The sequence below is a fragment of the Lycium ferocissimum genome, unplaced genomic scaffold (assembly GCF_029784015.1).
Source record: "Lycium ferocissimum isolate CSIRO_LF1 unplaced genomic scaffold, AGI_CSIRO_Lferr_CH_V1 ctg6063, whole genome shotgun sequence".
NCBI lineage: Eukaryota > Viridiplantae > Streptophyta > Magnoliopsida > Solanales > Solanaceae > Lycium > Lycium ferocissimum.
The window spans coordinates 7,027-14,687 of NW_026726212.1; positions in this window are offsets into that span (position 1 = coordinate 7,027).

Sequence of the window (7,661 nt, forward strand, 5' to 3'; positions counted from 1 at the left end):
CCAATTCCAGCTGATAGCCAACCATCCTAGCTGAATACTTTTACCTGCAAAACAATATGGGACTGTGTGGCATGAACACAGCGCCCCCAGGCAAAGGGACGTCAGTACGAACAATGTACCGAGTATGTAAGGCAGCAGTAATCACAAGGAATGAATCATAAATCATAATGAAAGTACTAGAAACAACATGTATGGTGAATATCCCTAAAGACAGAGAACAATGATGTAAATAGCCCCGAAGGCAATGACTAGAAACGTAAATATATTATACCGTACCCGGCCCTTTAGTAAAGGACTCGGTGAAATGTAAATATATACCGTACCCGGCCCTTTAGTAAGGGACTCGGTGAAATAATCATATATATACCGTACCCGACCCTCTAATGAGGGACTCGGTGAAATATGCAATGAAACTGTGCACGAATACGTACCCGGCCCGAGACTCGGTGAAATGATGTAATAACGTTATGCATGAATAGAATATCAGGAGCAACCATATACAAATTAAATCATCATCTGAGACTCAATAGAATAACTAGAATGAACCAACACTTTGAGAATCAAAGACAATTATCATGTCAAGTACCACTGAGAACTAGAATTCATGGGAATTATGTACGTTCATCGTCCGCTCGTTTTATGTAATTCATGCCAAAAATAAAGAAGGGATAGCTTTACATACCTTTGTCGCTTACGCATTTAACTCAACCTATGCTTCCAACACTGGCCAATATACAATCAAGGTAAAGGAAACCGTAAACAACTTGCAAAGAGTTCGTACAATACTTCTTTAGGTTCATAACCAACTTTCGTAAATTCGGGCAGCATTTTCCCGATGTTACCTACTCCAATCCAACTTCAAACAACTCCCAATCAATGGTAAAAACATCAACAACAATCGTACATACAAGTTTACATATCAAACCAAGTAAGAATTATGCCACAATCCCTTTTCAACTAATTCAAGAACATGAAATCTCTTTCCTTGAGTTTTAGTCCAAATCTATATAGAAAAATCTTCCATCGATTCTCTTCATAAACACATAGATATATACAACAACCTCAATAACATCTTATTCATGCTATTTACCATAATTCCCATCCATACCAACGTCTACATAACCCAAAATACAGTCCAACAAACAGCCCATAAGCCAACAACAACATCAAATTCGATTTACGGTATAATTTTTGTAATTCTCATCCAACAATTTAACTACGACCTAGACGAATTTAAATATATCAAGAATAGGATAATTCTTACCTTATGTATCCATAACTACTCTTCTTCCACCTTATTTCACTTCGAAGAAAGTCCGTGTGACAAAAGCGGAACAACGAGATCCAAGTTGAGAGCAACACCTGCTATGTTTCTTCGTATTTTCCTTCCGCGTATGAATTTCCCTCTGGAAGATCGTATAAGTATATATATGTTTATACGTATGTACGTATTCTTTGGTCTCCTCTTTTTGACGTTATTCTCCAAAAAAAAAACAATAGTAGCAAAAGAGTTAATTAAGAGATAACTAATGAAATCCCTTTTCTTACTCCTTTACTTCCAACTTGACACCTTATTTTCCATGTGTCACCACTAAATGTCCCTAAGATAATTGTCACCAGTTTGTTTATTTCCATAGACCATGCGTCCTTTTAATACATATACCACATAATCACTAATTATCTCCATGTCTTCCATTAATTCAATATTTATCCAATTGCACACCTAATTAATTCCTTGATCACAATTCGCTTAAATAGCAATCATTTTTAATACACTTCATATACTCATTTTCATGATCATGTGATAGAGCACTAGTCCATACCCCCTTTTGGTACATACAAAATATTATTTGCAATCATCGTCGTCAACACTTTTTCATCTTAAATCATTTCGGGACTTCATTCCTTGTATACACCGATTTCTTAATTTTCATGATTGAATATGACCAAATTCTCCGGGCTCGGGTAAATTTGCTCATGTTGGACGGTTCAATTTTCTAGTCCAAAAATACGGGATATTATAGCTTGGATCGTATTTCATTCAAATAAATTTTGAACCTCAACGAAACTTATTTTCTTCGATTGGTTTAACTTCTAATCCTTACGATACATACGTACCATCACCCTAACCACCTATAAGCTTGAGGGATAACCTCGCTTCCGTTACTAATGTCATTTAACTCGCACGCTTTCCAACGCATGAAAACACGGGATGTAACAATAGTCAATCCTTTTTTTAAAAAAAACAAATGATATGCCAAATTACATTCTTTTACAAATACGGGAAAATAAACACAAATATAAACAGTTCATGCATAATTCACACATTAGAATTCGAAGGTCAACCGTATAGTACGAATCCTTAATACTAGGGTGCCTAACCCCTTCCCTAGGGGATCACCAGAATCCTTACCTAGAACTTTGGATTACATAGGTTTTTTCACTGGATTTGAATAAATCCTTTGGACTCGATTTTCCTAGTTTATCCATAAATTAGGTGGCGACTCTTTTTCAAAAAGAAAGTCCAAAAGAGAACCAACTACCTCTTATTAGCTTTTCGAGCGCTAACCCCACCCGCGAAATGCGAACCGTAACAGTAGTTTTCTGTGGACAGGTAGTAATAGTGCGATAAAATATCTAGGCAAGTCCACGTCTAAACTAATAGGCATGCTGATAAACAGTAGTTGAAACTTCCCATGAATTTAACACATTTAAGACCTATAGCTAAATACAACCAGACATGAACTGTGATAATGAACCAACCAAGGACTAACATACAAGGGTTGAAGCCATGCTCAGACTTCAAACAAACATGTGGACATGCTAATAACATAACTTACCTAATTAGGTACACATTAATCCAACCAACAACCAATACTAAACAGTAAACATGCTAACATCTCAATGAATTAGGTAAGTATGCGAACATGAATTGGATTTTATTATCATTTAGCTAGTGAGGACTCATAATAGATGGACTTATCATAAGGAGACATTAACCTGAACTTATCCAGATCTATTGAACTTAGTTTATGCTAGTTACACTTTAACAAGAAGGTGTTCTGAACTCTAATAGGATATTACTTACATCAATAAAGCTTTGAAGCTTGTTAAGTCACTGTAAGATACACTAATCCTCTCATAATGGTTGTTTACTTCTGGACAGGTTAATTCCTATTTGTAATTTGAATTAACCTAGTTAAGTACAAGAGATCCACTTTACTAACTCTTAATTATGAACTAATCAGCATATTACTAATACTACTACAACTATCATTAATGATGCAATTCGAGTGGCATCAAGGTCTTTTACAAGGATCCAAGCGAGGGAACTTCAAGCTATGCAAGCATTGTTCATGAGGAGGGACATACTTGAATACATTCTAGAGCCTTCCCGGGGATTCCAAGTGTTCATGATAGCATGGGAGGATGGTTTGGAGGAGAGTGTTGAAGATGGCCATGCTTGCAATGTGGCCATTACTTGAAGATTTGCAATTTCAAGTTCTCTTGCCAAAAGAAGATACCCAAACAAGGCCCTTACTTCATTAAGGGTAGAAGTATAATAATATAGTTATCTTCTTTTGAGCTTTAGTATAAATAGTAGTTTCTTTCATTTAGAAGAGGAGACTATTTTGAATGTTGATTTTTGCTATTGTAAAACTCTTGAGAGTTGAGAGCTTGTGAAGCCTTTGATTGAGTAATTGTTGAGAGGATTGGTTATTAGGGAATTCCAAATCCCTCTTGGTCATCCTAGGAATTTGGTGTTTCTTTTTTGTTCTTAATTTAGAGGTCTTAATTTTCTATAACTTTGGTTGCTAAATTAGGTCTTAAGTTGTGTCAAATTATCTATCCTTTTCTTTTCTTGCCCTTTTATTCTATTTTCATTCTTAATCTTGTATCAATTGGTATCAGAGCTTGGATTAGATTTGTTCTATCAAATCTAGCCTAGGGTTTGTTGCTATAAAAAAAAATCTTGAAATTTTCCACCAAAAACCCCCAAAAATTTTGTGTTTGTTTTGTTGTTTTGTTATTAGATTCTTGTTCCTTAGTACGTTAGGGTTTCAAATCTTCAAATTTCATGTCATGAAGGTCAATATTGAAGAATCTACCATTGTTGGGTTGAAGCTTTTGAAAAAGTTGAAGAACCACTTGGTGGGATTTGTGACGAAATTGTGAGTTGATAACCATTGGGCTTTGTTCTACTAGGTTAAGGGAGCCTAAATCCGAAATTTGGGGATAAAATGAGTTGATTTGAAGGTAGCTAGAAATTTGAATGTTCATGTGTTCTTGAGCTATCTTCATAGATTCAAGTGGAAAAGAAGACTCAAAAGGAAAGGTAGATCCAAAAGTTTATACCCAAATTTTGAAAAAGTGTTTTTAGCCCCAAATGGAATGGTCCTAGGTTGAGTGGTCCACTGTGTCAAAAAAAAAAGTCAACAAACCCAGCCCAAGATCCAAGAAATCACGTGCTATATGTCGTCACTGAAGCAAAGATACAGTCCAAATTTACGGACCGTCAATCCAGTCCGTCAAATTGAAGCTTGGAAAAGTTGAACACTGTTGGAGATCTACGGTTGCTATATACGGACCGTAAATAAAATACGGTCCGTAGATTTGAGAGCAGTTCCCAACCGTAGATTGGAGTGAAATTTGCTACGCTACTGTTGCTGATTTACGCTGACCATATACGGACCGTACATTTTATACGGACCGTATAATTGAAGAAGTTCCTACCGTAAATCTGAAGTCCAAATTCGTAGATTCTGTTCCCCATTTACGGACTACATCTACGGTCCGTCAATAAAATACGGACCGTATAACTACACCCAGTTCAACCGTAAATTCCAACAACGAAAAGGTACATTTGATTCAATTCCTTCACTTCTTTTCCAAAAATTTCCCTTAATCCTTGGTTGGTTGTTTGTCTCCTTATTTCTTAGGTAAGGAACAAAAAAAAAAAAAGTATAGAAATTTTTAAATTTTCGTTACTTCGAATTGATACCTTGGATCAATTGGGGCTTCAAGACCGCATTTTCAAATTATCACTTACCCGGGCCCGAAATTTTATTTATTTCCCGATTTTAGCATTCCATTTTCTGGTGTCTCTCAACTTGTAGCCATCTAGTAGTTGTTCCTACTTGTGTTTGCTAGTTCTTGTGTCCGCATTTCTTTCGTACCAATTCTTTCGTGCTTTTCTTCGTTTTTGCTTCGTTGTTAATTTCTTGGTTCAAGTACATTAGATTGAATTGAGTCGCCCGTCTTTCTTAGTCTAACAAGAATCTATTCCGACCAAGAGTAGAATTTGAACCCTTGTGACTAGTCGACATTAACAAGCACACAATCTTTGGCGGAAGCAATTTGTGAGGCAATTAAAGGTGCGCATACTTGAGCGAGTGTGAGTTGATTTTACTAATCTAACTAACGTGTTTGCTCGTTTTGTTGAGTGTCTTAAATAGGTACCATGGCTACGGAGGATGAAACACGAGTTCCCACCGGGGAACTCACACTAGTTGATGTAATGAGGGCCTTGCAAGCCTTGAACGACAGAGTAGGGAGTATGGATGGTCGAATGGAAAACTTGAGACGTAGGGTGGAAGCAATTGAAGGAGGTAGTAGGGAGATCTCTTATTCGCCCCAAGTGATTGCCAAGGAGGCACAAGTGGAGAAGCACTTCACTTACGTTGTCACCCGGCACCTTCCATCATCTATATAAACCCACTCCCCAAAACACTCCCCAAAACACACCTCAAAACACAACTCTCACCCCACCAAACAACATTCCCATAGGCCAACGAAACAACCCACCCCCACAAGATCAAATCCCAAACGACCCACATCCAAACGACCCACCCCTAAATGATCCACACCCAAATGCACCAATGCCACCCCAAGACCGTCCAAACATCCAACAACCAAATGAGGAAGAGATAGAGGAAGCTATACTTGAGCACGAACGTTATGGTGACCAAGGTTGGAGGCCACGAGGGCAAGCACAAGGAGGTTATCGAGGAAGGGATGGAAGGCATGGTCCTAACCCTCACATGGGTAGGCAAGGAGAGTACCAAGCTCGTGAAGGGTACCAAGGTCGTGACCATCGAGGTTATGATGACGATGGAGATTTGAATGGAAACCATGGATGGAGGAGGGTGAGACACGAGTCTAAATTCCATTAAAGTTACTCTTCTGACCTTCAAAGGAGGAAGTGACCCCGATACATTCCTTGATTGGGTGATGTATTGTGATAGAATCTTCTTGACAAATGACATGTCCGAGGTGAAGAAGGCGTCTTAAGCCGTTGCTCAATTCGAAGGTTATGCCTCCACATGGTGGGAAACTCAAGTGAAAGCAAGAAGAATAGTTGGACTTCACACCTACTTGGGATGAGTTGAAGGACGCCATACGGCGTAAGTATGTCACCGAACGCTACAAGCAAGAACAACTCAAGAAGGTGTATACCTTAAGGAAAAACAAAAAGAGTGTGGAAGAATACTATGATGAGTTCCAAATTGTCAAGATGAGAATCGACTTTGAAGAGGATAAGTTGAATGCTATGACTCGGTTCCGAGCCGGGTTAAATGGTGACATTGCCTCCCAAATGAGACTCCACAATTATGGGAGCTTTGAAGAAACCCTTGAAAGCCTATTGAAATAGAGGAGGGTCTCAAGGAAGACAAAATCAATAAGTCAAGGGGCTATGTGAGTTCATGGAACAATAACAAAGAACGAGGAGCTTCCTCCTCCAATTATTGGCAAAAGAATAAGGGCTCCATGCAAGAAACCAAGAAGCCCTTTGTGAAGAATGCTCAAGTTGAGAAGCAAGTTGACAAACAACCTCCAAAGTTTGTTCCAAAAGAAGGAGGTACGAAAACTCCTACCCAATGTTTTAAATGTCATGGCTTCGGTCATAGAGCAAGTGAATACCCCTAATCATAGAGCTTTTATTTTGAGACACTTGTAGTGAGGAAGAATGTGAGGAAGGAGATGACGTGAGTACTCATAGAATGTAACGTCAAGAGTCAAGAATGTGTAGCATGCAAAATTTAACAAGGTTAAAAGACACAAGAATTGATATGAGCCACCAGAGGTACCAACTCCAGGTGAAAAAAATTTATAAACATAAAAAACCTGTTCGCTGCCGGAGTTACTGTTCACCGCCAGAAATACTTTTCACGCGGAACCTGCTAACTTGGCCGGAAACCTATTGGCGGGGGGTTTCCATGTGCAGAAACAAGAAGGCAAAAGGCAAAAAGCAAAGAAAAGAAAAGAAAAGAGGAGAGGAGGAGAGAAAAGAGGGAGATCTCGCCGAAAAAATGCCCTATACACCGCCGGCGAAAGAAGGGGAGAGGGCTGCGTGCCTGACGGGGGGTTCGCTGCCAAGGAAGGAGGGGGTGGGGTGGAGGGTTGCAAACTTAGCGTTGGTAGCAAGGGGGAGAGAGAGAGAGAGAGAGAGAGAGAGAGAGAAGAACATTAGATATGATGATCAAGATGAGCCACTCAGGAATCACCAGTCCAGATACTTCACTTTCCACAAACTATTTTCCAAGTTTACTCTTCTTTTAAACTTCAACTCAAATATTGTCCAAACGCATTAACGAGTTCAGATCCAAAGCTAACAAGAGTTGCACTATGAAAGTGAGAGCTTCCCAAATCAAATACACAAG